The 15,034-nt window shown below is 41.5% G+C and overlaps 1 protein-coding gene across 5 annotated transcripts in view; it reads right to left on the bottom strand.

The window, feature by feature from the left end:
* Positions 1-15,034, bottom strand: part of sema4d (sema domain, immunoglobulin domain (Ig), transmembrane domain (TM) and short cytoplasmic domain, (semaphorin) 4D) — a 117,560-nt gene that overhangs the window by 55,443 nt on the left and 47,083 nt on the right. The window contains exon 1 of one of the 5 annotated variants that reach the window (XM_042333235.1): positions 4,108-4,123. The exons of the other annotated variants lie outside the window; for them this stretch is intronic. The gene's annotated coding sequence lies outside the window, so the exon portion shown is untranslated. Of the gene's footprint in view, positions 1-4,107; positions 4,124-15,034 lie in introns of those variants that run through there. 5 annotated transcript variants of the gene reach the window in all.

Below are 15,034 nucleotides of genomic sequence, written 5' to 3'. Positions count from 1 at the left end.
ATGGCTTCAGTTCCCAGGTGCGTCAGCCTGGCTCAGTTGGTAGCACTCGATTCTCTAAATGTCGGGTCTTGGAACACATCTAGTCTATGCTGACACTTTAATACAGTACATTATAAGAGGTGCCAACCTTCAAATGAGGTGTTAAATTGAGTCCTGTGTACCTGTTCAGGTCCATGTTGAAGACCCAATGGCACTAATTGAAAAGATAGAACAGCTTATCCCAGTGTCCAGACCAGTCAACCTGGCTGTTCATTCTTCCCTCAAGGCTCCTTTTAATCCTGCAAGCCAAAGCCCCAACAAGTAGGGTGGTCCTGACCAGACAAGTAGCAGGAAGCTTGCGCGACAGTACTGACCACAAAGAAAAATTTGCAGGCAAATGCACAATGCTAAAACTGGAATAAAAAGATTAAAAGCCACCCACATCAATTACAATTAGAAATGTGCATCGATTTCACAGAACAATCCCACTGTACACATTGAATCTCAAAACAAAAGCTTAAATCATAAGCAGATCCTCTGCAGGCAGGCTGACCACAAGCTGCTGTCATTTGAAGAAATACAGATTGGAAACACCAGGAAGATGCCATCCTGTGGTGCACTCTGGGCACCAGCCTTAACTATCCCTAGAACTTTGGCTCATAAATATATTGCTATTCCAAACCAGAATGCCAGATTCTTGGGAAAGCTGATTGCAACACACATCAACTCCTCTTGCTCACCCACTCCTTTCATATACAGACCTCTTGTCTCTCCATTTTATCTCTTCATTTCTATCTCCAAATATGCCCTCCTCATCTTCTTCCACAATCTCCTTATTTGTCCTCTGCCATTTCTTGAACGAGATGGGTCCTCAGTACAATACTCACTGTGGATAACTCCTCCTCCTCCCACTCCACATTCTCCATCCTCCTCCACTCGACTGTAGAGAGGGGTCACATGCTTCTCACTTACCCGTCCACCTAGAAACTTGCCTGTGCTTTCCCAACCTAGTCGCCATACATGTTTTGATGAGGGAACAGGAATCCTGGTTGTTTCCCCTTTCCCTGATCCTGGGAAGGCCCAGGAATTTAACCTTCCCAAGTAGTCCGAGCTGAGTCCAGCAAATTCAGCACAAACCCGGGATTCGAACCAGTGAGTTCCTGGCCCACAAGCCGCAGCTCTGTTCACTACACCATTGGGGCTGTCCCTATTTCCCTTCTTAATCTCAGCAGACTCCACTCCATGGACTTTGACCGCTCAACTTCGGTCTCTTACCAGACCGAGTACAAGCTACTCGCAGTAAATTCCTCCTCTCCTGATTATAAGACAGCACAGCAGTGTCACCAGCCTTTAGGAAACATATCCTGTAGCAGTACATGAAAAAGGATATTTTTGAAAAAAAAACTCACAAATCTAATTTGTCAAGGTTCAGCATCGCAGAGCTATAAATCTTAAACTAGCGAACTGATCTATCTCCACGACCATAGGTCTGAAGTCTAAGATTTCTAAACAAACTCAGCAACCCCCACCGCAACCCATCAAAAAACAAAAGCCACCAAACTTCTGATATCCACAGCACACCTGAGAAGCAGAATAGGATTTACCATCTCATCTGATTTTGAAAATTACTGAGAAGACGAGATTTGTTATTTAACCAATAACAAATGTAACCAGGGATATAACATATAATATGTTGGTAAATAGGTGTCAATGGTCGCGAGGTTCATCAACAGATGCGAAGCAAATTTAGTGCAAGGCACCGTTTCCACACTTAATATTCTTTGCACTTGATATAATGCCTTATCACATAATTGAGACACCTCAAAGTGATTCACAGGATCTCACTGTGAAGTGGAATTGACTGTATTTGCAGCAGCCAATTTGCAGACAGCAATGTCCCACACAAAACCATAAAATGAGTGACTGTATTTGGGGGTTTGTCTGCCACAAAACCAAGAGAAACCCCATCCTGTAGCTCAGTGGTTAGAGCTCTCGCTTTGCAAGCGAGAGATCTGAGTTCAATTCCAGGCAGGGCGAAACCTTGGGCAAGTTTCCTTACTCCACACGCCTAATAATAATCCCTCCAAAACAAAACAATAATAAATTGGTCATTTTCAATCTACGACTGTTTGTGGGACATTGCTGTGCGCAATTGGCTGCCGCGTTCGCCCACAAATATACAGTCAATTCACTTTACAGTCTATTCTGTGAAGCGCTTTGGGACGTCCTCCCGACGTGAAAAGCGCTATATCAAATGCAAGGATTATTATTATTATTATTATTAAATAACTGCCATAAGGATCTTTAACATCCATCTGAACAGGCAGACAGGACCTCAGTTTAACATCTCATCGAAAAGACAGCACCTCCAACAATGTAGCACGAGTTCAAACTCCCAACGTGGGGCTTGAAGCTACACCCTTCTGACTACCACCAACTGAGCAAAGCTGACACATTTACAGGACTATGGTTTGATTTATTGGTCATTTTTTTGCTACGGTTGGTTTGTGCTTTGTTATTAGCTTACACAGTCTACTGCATTCCTAGTCCAGATTGCTCAAGTTTGCCATGAGTCACGATAATAATTTTACAAAACTTATGTGGGGGGCGGGGGGGGGGGAAGAAAAAGACACTATAGTACAAAAAACAACCAAATAAAACATTCCCATCAAAGCTGCACAACTCTTACATTAGTAAGAACTTAATTATGGGCAGATGCATGAAACACATGGGTGTTTCTTTTTTAGTCCTAAGGATAAAATTGATCATTCACTTACTTCATGGCTGTGTGCAGTACATTACCATTTGCAAATTGGCTGCAAGGTTCACTTATAAACAACAACTGGGCAGCATCTCAGAGCACTTTAAAATGGCAGAGCCTAACTCCGGGCTGGGGTGGGGTTTGGGCGGGAGGTGGCCGTAAGCACGGTCAAAGAGGAAGGTTTTCAGGCGGGACTTGAAAAAGGGGAGAGAGGGGGTAAGGCAAAGGGATTGAGGGAGAGTGTTCCAGAGTTTTGGGGCATAGTGGCTGAAAGTGCGACCTCCGACAGTAGGGCGGAGGGTGCGAGAGATGAGCAGGAGGCCGGTGCCAGTCAAAGAGGTCGGAGAGGTAGGGAGGTGCCAGAAAGTGAAGGGATTTGAACATGAATGAGTGTGAGGATCTTGAAGTCAATCCACTTGGTGATGGGGAGCCAGTGGAGCCTGGCCAGAACTGGTGAGATGGGGGCACAGAGTTTGGTCTGGGTCAGTATGTGGGCGTCAGAGTTCTGAATGAGCTGGATTTTTTGAATAGTGGAGCTGGGGAGAACAGTGAGGAGTGCATTTGAGTAATTCAAGCAGGAGGTGACAAAAGCATGCACAATGGTTTCGGCTGCATTTGGGTAAATAATTCGGCTGCATAAATACCATCACTAGTCTATATGTGAATCCCTGAATCCTTTGAGATGTTTCCAAGACACGATTAGGTGCTATATCAAATGTAAAATGTATTATTGTTTTTAATAATAAATATTGTATTATTTTATTATTGGGTTGATTATTAATTATGCATAATTATACTATTATTGATAGTAAACAATAAAACAGGTGGCCATGAAATGCATTCAGGAAACTACCTGAATACGCATTTCAAGATACAACAGTAATTATGTAAACAAGATATAGAATTATAAACCGGTTTACTTTAGAATGCACCACACCCACATCTGGCTGTGCTCCACTACAAAACAGAACAGACCATTTTCACATACAAATCGCACAACTGTAGAGATTTTACGCTCATAATCCAGGTTGTCATTCCTGTCTGATATTGGGTGAGCACTGCAACGACAGAGACACCGTTCTGTAGAGGAGGCATTAAACCAAGATCCTGTCCTATTCAGATGGACTTTGAAGATCCTAAAACTTTCCTGTGACACATTCAAGAAGAGAAGGGCCTTCCAGTACCCCGTTCTTAATTACTCCAGAAATTGTCAATCGCCTAATAGCTATTTGAAGCACTGTGAGATGATAGAACGGCTGCTGCTTTGGGCTTCAAAAACAAGAACTGAACAGCAATTCCTTGTGAAGCACTTGGAAATGTTTTGACTTAACATGGCTATAAAAATGCAAATTCTGTCTTTAGAATACCTCATAGTCCAGTCTATTTTCAGTAGCCTATTCTTCCGTCCACTAAACCGCGCTGTCCTTCAGAATCGTTGCACTGCACACCAGTCCTTCCCATATACAAGTTACTGTCAATGATCAAATTTGTCTTAAGAACGCACAATCGTGTGTGGCACCTCCTTTTACACCCGATCACTTCAAATAAAGAGAATGCTGCTGTACCTCGTTCTGCATGAAGAGATTATGTCACTTAATATATTCAAAATGGAGTCAAAGAGAGGATTAAAAATGAGCAGGAATCGTTTGAAACATGCAGACGTGTAAAGCAGGGTCTGAAAGAGAAATAGGCGAACATGAGATGGGTACCCATCAAACCGACATAAAACAGGAGGGACACAGTTTGTACTTTAGTTCATCGACTAATCGGCAGTCACATTTTAAGACGGTTTCTTTTAGGTGAAAAGAGCTAGAAAAATACAGGTGTTTCCCCCCCACTCCCTTCCCACACACAAGAGAAAGTAATGCCCCTCCTGGAGTAAAATTGCTTCATTTTTAATTTTGACTCTTTCCACCACTTGCAACTGCTATCCTGTCGCACTGGAGATGTCAGGATCCATGAACCATGGCAAGGAGAGAAGCAACTTTAAGACTGGTTGGATTTCTGCTCCCAACAGCACTGCAATCAATAGAAAATAGAGAGAACAACAGGTAGTGGGGTCATTAATTTGACCCACTGACCCTTTAATGACCAGCAGGCAGCCTTTCCATCAAGTCTTTGACTTGACTCCCTTTATTGACATTGGTTCAGATCTCCTGTTCCCCCCCCACCCCCCACCACTCACCGACAGACCCAAGTGCAGTAAAGTCGTGGCTGAGATGTTCTGGAGTAGGAGCAGAGCGGAGGCAAAAATAAAAAGTGACAGCTTAAAATTCAGCTCCACAAACTTTGCCAATTTACAATGTCTCAGAGGCTGAGTGAACCTGAGCAGCATTACTCTTGCTTTCTACTGGAGTCCCTTTACATTCGGGAAAATTAGCAACTTCAACAATAATTGTGAGTTCAGGCAGCTTTGATTAAATAAACCAAATTGGATGAAGAACAAAAATGCGTGTCACATAAATCCAGAGGGTAGTTACAGAGATTCTCGCAAACAGCTGCTTGCATTACCCAGTGATGTCACTGGAATTCCTCTCCGGCATGTACAGTATCCCAACCAGGAGAGAAGATAAGGAATGTGATATTGCCATTAAGTTGCTATCTTCATTTTCATTTGAATTTGCACTGGTGGTGGGAGAACACTAAATATTTTCCAGGAAAGAAACAATATGAAGGTTCACAAAGGCCAGAAAAAGGTACAAGCAGAAGAGTATTACTCTGTTCACGACATGCAAGCCTTACTTCTGAGCCATTCCAGGCACCCAGCATTGCTGGATCCATATTCAGGGTTACACTTCTATTCTTGGCATTTGTCAAAAGTCTACAAACCACTGCCTGAACAAGCACGTCTTGTCCACACTTGCTCTATGATAAACCGCGGCAGCTGTTCGAAAAGGGTGGATCTGAAACTTTCTCCCAGTAGTCTGCCGATTAAGTGATTTTTATGCACTCATCTTCAAAAACATTCTAACAGCCTATGTTAAAATAACTCCTGCTTTCTCTCGACTTTGATAATCTTTTATGTATACCCTGTTGTTATAGATCTGCTAATCTATTTGCCCAACCAAACCTTTCATAATTTTCAAAAACTTATCCAAATTCTTCACTCCTCCACCCCCCACTCTTCTGGGCTCCTGCCAACACTTTTCAAGACCTGTATCTTCGCCCACAACACAGTCACTCCACTCATTCTATGGCTGTGATGACCAGTCTGTAAAATGAGCTGTCCCAAACTGGATGGAAAACTTCAATTGCAGCCAAATAAATACTTGATACAATTTAACACTACCTCCTGGATCTTATATTCGTGGAGTCCTGTAGCTCAGTGGTTAGAGCACTCGCTTTGCAAGCGAGAGACCTGAGTTCAATTCCAGGCAGAGGGCGAAACCTTGGGCAAGTTTCCTTACTCCACACAGAGCCTAATAATAATCCCTCCAAAACCAAAAACAATAATAAATTGGTCATTTTCAATCTACGACTGTTTGTGGGACATTGCTGTGCGCAATTGGCTGCCGTGTTCGCCCACAAATATACAGTCAATTCACTTTACAGTGTGTTCTGTGAAGCGCTTTGGGACGTCCTCCCGACTTGAAAAGCGCTATATCAAATGCAAGGATTATTATTATTATTATAAAAGTGGGAAAGTGAACGATTCTGGGAATAGCAATCCTTACAGTTTAAAATATAAACTAAAATGATTGAAATACATTCCACCATTTTAACTTCCTCTTGAAAAAGCTTGCCAACTGGCTCATGGTTTTAGTGTAGGTGTGAGTGCAAGTGTATGTGCATGAAGAGCGCACACACACACTCTCTCTACAGCGCACCACCACCACCCCACTCACACACATTTTAAATCTCGGAAAAGGTAACAAACCCAGATGTGGTTACCATGCAATTTATGAACAGGAGACCTACCAAGTTGCAGATGACTGGCACTAAATCCAAAGTAAAGCGAGAAGCAGAGAAAAGAGCACTGACTGCAATACAAAACATGTGGAAACAAAACAGTTTTTGAAAGGCTACAGGGCAACAAAGGAGTTCCATGGGTCATCTGAATGGAGAATGGATGAATAGGAGCATCTGGATAGAAAGCTAAGAGAGTTAAGTCAAGACCTTCGGTGCAGTTGCCAAAAACTCTGCGACTGAGCGGTGAGCAGAACAGCTAAATAGCTAAAACATGCTGTGGGCGTCGCATACATAAGCGTATGCCAAGACTCATAATGAAATCGCAACTCAACGCCTGATGAAGCAGCAAACTTGGGAATTAGGCAACTCTTTTTTTCTGAAAAAAAACCCTCTAAGATATTTTTTTCTCTCTGTGTCATTTGTCTTAGTTCAGCTGCGCCTCTGATTGCTCCAATGGAAGATGGAATATCAGTTTAAACTGCCAAGGCAGCAAGAGTGGGGCTGTGACCTGTTCTTGCACCTCTGCTAATATTGCCAGGAGGGCAGTGGGAGGGAGTTAACCCATCTGCAGATTTTCTGCTGTTTCCAAATAGAATTAATAATAATCTTAAAGGGTGGAAAGTTGCACCTTACCTGCCCGCAATGTCAAAGCAGAAATGGGAAGTCACTGCATTCTTATGTACAAATAGCCTACCTTTCACTGCACGTCACAACTTCTGTATTTTTAAAGGTAAGCAATGGTCAATGAAACACCTTCAGTGCCCACAGACATTCACTGTAAAGTGTATAAATAAAGCTTTTCAGAAGACACACACACGCTGCAGAATTTCTCACGTCTTCACTAAGCAAGCGGCACAGTCGGTATTTACAGTCTGTAATTTATAAATGAAACCATGGCTACTATTCTTTAGCCGCAAAAATCTGTTTTGCAAACCCGCTCAAGAAGAGCAGAATCGTTCTGCACAACACTGCACCAAAATAAGTGTCCGTGTATTGCTGAACATGCTGTCCTTCCAATGAGATGTTAAGCCAAGGTCTCATCTGGTTGCTCAGGTGGAAATTAAAGATCGTAACTACGTACTCTTCCCTCAGAGTTTACCCAATCCTGGAGGATTTGGGCACAGGTTGGCAAGAGAAAAGACTTGGGAGACCCCAGTGTACATTGGGATACTGCTGGAGTTCAACCTGCTAAAACAGCACAGTTTTGTGATTCTGAACATTGGTAAGCATCGTGATACTTGTCCAGCTAGGACCACCTGACCATTAGTGCTTTTTGCTTTGCAGTTTGCATGAGTGGGAAGAATCCCAATCTCCAGTGACTGATCTGCTGCTCCAAAGCCTTCTAATGATGAGACTTAATTAACAGTGTCTTGGAGTTGTGATCCTGTCCAAAGCAGGCAATAGATTACTGAGACTACTAGAGAGGTCACCTTGGAGCCAGCTTCATTCACATCAGACACCCCATTCAAAGAGCGACTATAATTCATGTAAACCATTTGTACTTGCTTCATCAAACATCCTGTAAAATGCAAGATCTCTCTTTTCATATGCAATTTGTCTCTGAATCTAATGATTCAATTTTGTTTACAGGAACAACACTTTATAAACAACCAACCTCTAAACTTTGTGGGGGGGGGGGGGGGTGGGGGGGGTGGGGGGGGGCAGTTAGCAAAAGGGAAAGTGCACTGTTCATAGGATTTACTCATACATCTACACAAGTCCTTTGTTATACCAGGGAATCAACTCTGCTTTGTGCGAACCACATAACCTTGAAGGTCCCTCTCAGAACTTCATGAAAATATCTCAAATGCAAAGCGTTTCATAGTTTCTGACTGCCCTTCCACCACCTATAATGAATGGTGAGCAGATTTGTAAGCTGCAGACACGGAGGGAAAAATGGACAATGAAAAGACGGCTTAAAACCATTTAGAAAGACATTGAAGTGGGAACTACGTGCAAATGGGTTGGGAACGCTGCCCTGTTGCCTCTGGGACAATTCTGAATTGTACCTAGGCTGACTGCCTCAATCTCCCTGTTTAGTGTACAAATCCAATGGCCCCTTTTGAATATTAATTTGCCAAATTCAACAACCTGTTGGAATACTAAGTAACAAAACTCAGCTAATGTGTGCCTAGACTGGACTCCAAATTGGCTGAAAACACACCTCAAATCATTGGCCCCATTCCTGAAACAACTCATTCTGGAGTTCAATGGAAGAAAGGCCTGCATTCTTATAGCAAATTATATAGCAAAACATCTCAAAGCACTTGATTACTGTCAAGTGTAGTGACTGTCTTTGTTTTTAAAAACACATGCAAAGCGTTGTAGCAATTTAACTGTGAGGTGAATCGCTAAATAATATTGAGAACTGCTGGTCAGACAACATGAAGGAAGTTTTCATTTTGGTCCTAGAGTGAGTAGCTCTAGTTAGACTCTGATGCAGGTGTCTCTAACCGGTCGACCTGCACTAGGTGCACTCTCGCATGTGATCAAAAAGGCAAGAGGAAGGAGCGATAGAACTGCGCTGTTGAGTCAAATTGAAAATGAAATCAGGTGACCAAAATTTTTCATATATCTTGAATATAAACTTGTAAAATATAAACTTTAATGTTTGAACTGCAGTAAATATTGCTCCTTCCTATTGTTTTTATTGATCATGAGCGAGATGCCACCTAGCAATCGAACGTTTGGAGACCACCCTGCTCTAATGGAATCAGGTCCAGTACCCACAATGTGTGGAATGGGTTTTGAAATGATTCCTCAATGAAAATCACAAAAAATTGAAACAAGATACAATTATAACTTATACAACCTTTACATTTGATATAGCACCATTCAGGTCAAGAGGACTAATGAGCATTTTTTTTGTAATGGAACAATTTGCACACAGCGATGTCCTACAAACAACCATTCGCACACAAATATACAGTCAATTCACTGTACAGTCTATTCTGAGAAAAGCGCTCTATCAAATGCAAGGATTATTATTATATTTAGTGAATGACCAATGTTATCTGGGGGTTTGTTGGCCAGGACAGCGAAAGAAACTCCCTTCATTTTTCATATAGTGTCATGGGATCTTTAACATCCATCTACACAGGCAGGTGAGACCTCGGTTTAATATTTTTGCCCGAAGGATCCAAAACACCCCCAGTATTGCATTGGAGTGTCAGCATAGACTATATGAGTTATCAATCCCAACACATGGCTTGAACCCAAAACCTCCTGACGCCGAGGAGAGAATGTGTACTGACTGAACCAAGCTAACATCAGACAGATTTTAACAAAGCACATTAACTTGCAGCACATTTGATTACTGAGCTGCTTCAACTGGAAGTGGAACAATAATAATAAATAATTATTAATAATTATTATTATAATAATGATAATAATCCCTCAAGAAAAAATAGTCACTTCAATTAACAACCGTTTGTGGGACACTGCTGTGCGCAATTGGCTGCGCGTTTTGCCCACAAATATAGTCAATTCCACTTTACAGTACATACTGTGAAGGACTTTAAGATATCTAGAAGACGTGAAAAGCGTTATATCAAATGCAAGGATTATTATTATTATCATCAGCAACAGCATGGGCTGCTACACCACAAAATTCCGGGTAATTGAGGTTACCTCAACAGCAGTTTAATAGTCGCTTTGCTTCTGACCGCCAAACTTTTACTGATGTCCGATAAGCTACCCAGTGTGAAGGGCGCTATATAAATTCAAGTTACTGTTAGTGTTGAAGGTCAGTTATAGGCTCAGCAATACAAGAACTACATTTCTAGGAAGTACAGTACAGGAAGGTCAAAATTGAGACAGTCTAACGGGGAAAAAAAGTGATCTGTATTTTAATGTTGAAGAATCTAATCGAGTTTCTCCAGAGAACTCAAAGCCAAGGCCAAACATTGCATCAATCCTAGACTACAGATATTCATCTTTCATGGTAACCATAACTGCACTACGGAACCAAACGTATCCACTTCCAATGTGCACAATTTAAACTCTACATATTTCACAACATATCTGAGAAAGTAGCACCATTCATATCTGCTGCTAATCTGTCTCCTTGTAAACTGTGATCCGTACGCTGCAAGCAATTAGTTAGTTCTCGGAAGAAATCTTCATCTAGTTTTCAGAACAAAAGATTGAATTCACATTTTCCTCCAATTCTTTTCTGGCTCTACTTTGCTCAGCCTTCGTCACTGCACAACCACACTGCAACACTGACCAGCAGTGCTAACACAATGAGCCGCCAAATCTGGCTTTACATCACTCCTGGTATTAGTTGCTAGGAAACTTTGATCCTTTCTCTAGCTCGTCACGGCGCATCACTGAACAATGAAAACTTTCCAAATATACAGAAGAGGGTCGTCAACTTTCACTGAATTTTGAAACCTTTAAAGAGATCGCTTTCAAAGGATTTACAAGTTTTGGGAGATAGCAGCTAACAAGTGTAGAGGTTGAAAACAACACGAGAAGTTTTAAAATTAGCTCATTTTTTTTAAGCAAACCTCACTTTTTTTTGGAAGGGGTGTGTGAAAGAAAGCTTCCTTCCAACCTCAGTGCAGCAGATTCGACACAAGTACTATTTTCGAATTAAACAGAACATCTAATTGAGAGACTGATTTGCTTTGCCAATTACTGTAGTATTGAAACACAACTCTCTTTTTCACTGACACATTCTTGAATTATGGCATGGATATCTAAAATGTGACGTATATGGCATAGAACAGGACTTATGGCCCAACTTGTCTGTGCTGATGATGTTTATACTCCACACAAGAAAGCCTGCACTCTTGACGCCTCTACTCTCTTCTCACTCAAGTTTCCTCTTAAATATGTTGATACTTCCTGCTTCAACCAGAACTTCCAGTAGGGAGTTCCACATTCTCACCACCCTCTGTGTAAAGAAGTTCCTCGTGAACTTTCTTTTAGGGAATGGCTTTGGCAATGTTCCCGTTGCCTTGTATACATGGAGACCTGTAACTCAATGGTTAGAGCACTCGCTTCGCAAGCGAGAGACCTGGGTTCGATTCCTGGCAGGGTGATACGTTGGGCAAGTTTCCTTACTCCACATGCCTCTGTTTACCTAGGAGTAAGTCGATTTGCGGATCACTTTTCTGGGGGGAATAATTCCTTCAAAAAAAAAATTGGTCATTTCAATCCACGACTACTTGTGGGGCATTGCTATGTGCAATTGGCAGCTGTGTTTCGCCCACAAAACATACAGTCAATTCACTTTACAGCATATTCTGTAAAGCGCTTTGAGACGTCTCATAGACGTCTCATGATAGGGCGCTATATCAAATGCAAGGATTATTATTATATACACAAAGTCCCCTGTTACTCCAGGTTTTTTTCTACAGTGCACTGACCAACAACGGGAAGAATGCTAATTGTATTTAGAAGTGGATTGTATGGTAGATGTTAAGGAAGTGTATGTCTGTCAGGGTGTTTAGGCCAAATTAACAAAATTGCCAACTTTTGTTTCTTCCTAGTATCACACAATGACACAATGTGCTAAATGGCTTTATTTTGGGCAGAAAAAATAATTTGCTGTGGTCCTGTGCTGAGCCACGTTCAGTTGGAAAACAGATGTAGCAGTTACTTATGCCCTCATGGTAGAAAATTGACAATTTCAAACTATGAAGCTATATACAAGGCAAGCCTCAGCAGCGTTCTTGCCTTAAAAAATGGCTGCTTTCCAGGGAGTCAGATCACCGCTGACTTCCTGCATGATGTACGCTAGATACAGAGTTCCAGAGTTTCAGGGTGCAGTGGCTAAAATTATAGCCGCTGATGGTGGAGCGGAGGGGGATGAGGGACGTGTAGAAGGCCAGAGCCAGCTGAGGGAAGGGGATGGGTAGTGGGATGGGGTGTAGGTTTGAGCAGCTAGAGGGGTGCTAGGTCATGGATTGACTTTTCTAAGTAGCACAGGTTTCATCCAGGTCTAAAATAATTAATATTAATACATAGCCTCTTAATAACCTAATCACTTTCAGTAGGCTGATGTATCATATTCAGGACATGGGCAACAGCCAATTTAGCCAAATGTATAATTATTGAGAGGAAATGCAAATGCACAGCTAGAAATAAACACAAGAGCACAACTGATAAGAGTTTGAAATAACCTTACAAAAGTTCAAAACTTGTTGACAATGTGTTGGGGTTTTTTTTTTGCAATGGGTGATTGATGATCACATGCCTCACCCATGGACTGTCATGCCTTGAAACCACCGATAAATTGTTCCAGGCCCCACAGAACAGATGTTGCATCATCCCTGTGGAACTTTGAAGCAACAAATCTTGAGAACTAGATCATTGACAAAAAGCAAATCAAGATTATACTGGGTGGAAGAGAACAAATAAAATATTCTTGGCAAACTTGCTAACTTGGCCAGAACACTTTGACAGACACCCTCTCCTCTAAATACTCACCATAACAACGCCCCATAAGAATGCCCTGGTATACCTTCACCTCAAATCTGGAGTCCGACTAAAATATAAGGAACCATGGAAGCTCCTCCTGCAGTGATTCCAACCCTTTAACGGAATCCGTTGTTCACTGAAGAACTGGGGGAAAAGCTCGTCATTCATTTCAATCATAATTTAATAATTTAACCCTTAAATTATGACTAAATTATAAAAATAAAGGGATGAATTATGACTTATCCCACATAATTTAACCCTTCAAGCCCTGGTATCATTCACCAGAAGGGATAAATTAAATTATGAGGGCTGGTTGCATAAACTTGGTCTGTTTAGAAGGTTGAGGGGTGATCTAATTGAGGCTTTTAAAAATAAAGAGATTCAATAGAGTAGATACAAACCTAACATTTTTTAATCTGTAGCAATTCATTTTGCACCGATTCTCCACAACCTTGTTGACAGCCAGTTTACTAGCCATTTCATATGCTTTCAACCCAGGTTTTCTAATTTACCAAAGATGTCTATACTTTTGATGTGTGAAGTGCACATTCAGTCTTGACCAGAAATAAACCCACCTCAAATAAACCCTCGCTTCTTGGACAGTTTGGGTTGCAGCAGTCCACACACAGCAGGTTGCTATTTTTACACAGAAAAATGACAAGGAAATCAAATTGATTTGCTCTGGCTGGATCACAAGTGTTGCTTAAAAAGGCACCAAAGTGATCTTTTAAAAAAAACTAAATTGTTCTAACTAGCATAATAATCTTAATGTTTGAGTCAACAACTTTCACATCTGGAGAATGACTTGAAGTGCTCCACACGATATACTAAAGTGTAATGACTATTTTTGTAGGTTAACTTAGCTACATTTAGTTATGGAAACAACTACAATGACATATATGCAATGGGTGATGATAGTCATATGCCTCATGGGTTGTCATGCTGAGAAACCATTGAGAAATCAATCCAGGCCACAGAAGTTATGTTCTGTGTCTCCGGCCACCTACTTCTCTTTTAGATCACGACTGAAGACTTTCCTCTTTGACCGTGCTTATGGTCATCTCCTCCCTCACCCCGACTCGGCGTCAGGCTCCGCAACCGTTAAGCACTCCCGAGGCATTGACCCGCATGAAGGGAACTATATAATAATCCTTGCATTTGATATAGCGCTTTTCACGTCGGGAGGACGTCCCAAAGCGCTTCACAGAACACACTGTAAAGTGAATTGACTGTATATTTGTGGGCGAACGCGGCAGCCAATTGCGCACAGCAATGTCCCACAAACAGTCATGGATTGAAAATGACCAATTTATTATTGTTTTGGGTTTTGGAGGGATTATTATTAGGCGTGTGGAGTAAGGAAACTTGCCCAAGGTTTCGCCCTGCCTGGAATTGAACTCAGGTCTCTAGCTTGCAAAGCGAGTGCTCAACCACTGAGCTACAGGACTCCACAAATATATAAATGCAAGTTGTTTTTATTGTAATGATGTTGCCTCATCCTGTGGAATCTTAAAGTAACAAATCTGAAGACTAGATCACTGACATGATCTTCACTTTCCTTCAAGCTAGATTTTTGACAGTGAAGACAATATCAATACGTTACCCAAAAAGCATATAAATTACTGTTGGAATGGCTGACGGGAACATCCCACCCCAGAGATTCCAATGAGCAGATACTTGAAGCAGATACATTTGTATTGGCTGAACGCAATTACTATATGACCTGACCTTAAAATTAGTAGCTAACCATTTTCCACTCACTACAAAATCTATTTCAACCAAGCTTGAAAATTCACGAGGCACTCCATTGCCTTACTATGATAAATTAAGTTCACTAACTCATTCATCTATGCTACTTGTGGTCAATGGTCATGTCTGACAGGTTTAAAAACAGTTCTCTCGCTCCCCCAAATTAAAATTTTTCACTCACCATATTTGATTTATGGTCAGCCAGGT

Source organism: Callorhinchus milii, unplaced genomic scaffold (genome assembly GCF_018977255.1).
Source record: "Callorhinchus milii isolate IMCB2004 unplaced genomic scaffold, IMCB_Cmil_1.0 Scaffold1, whole genome shotgun sequence".
In the NCBI taxonomy this organism is placed as follows: Eukaryota; Metazoa; Chordata; class Chondrichthyes; order Chimaeriformes; family Callorhinchidae; genus Callorhinchus; species Callorhinchus milii.
This window is presented reverse-complemented; position numbering and strand designations above follow the sequence as displayed.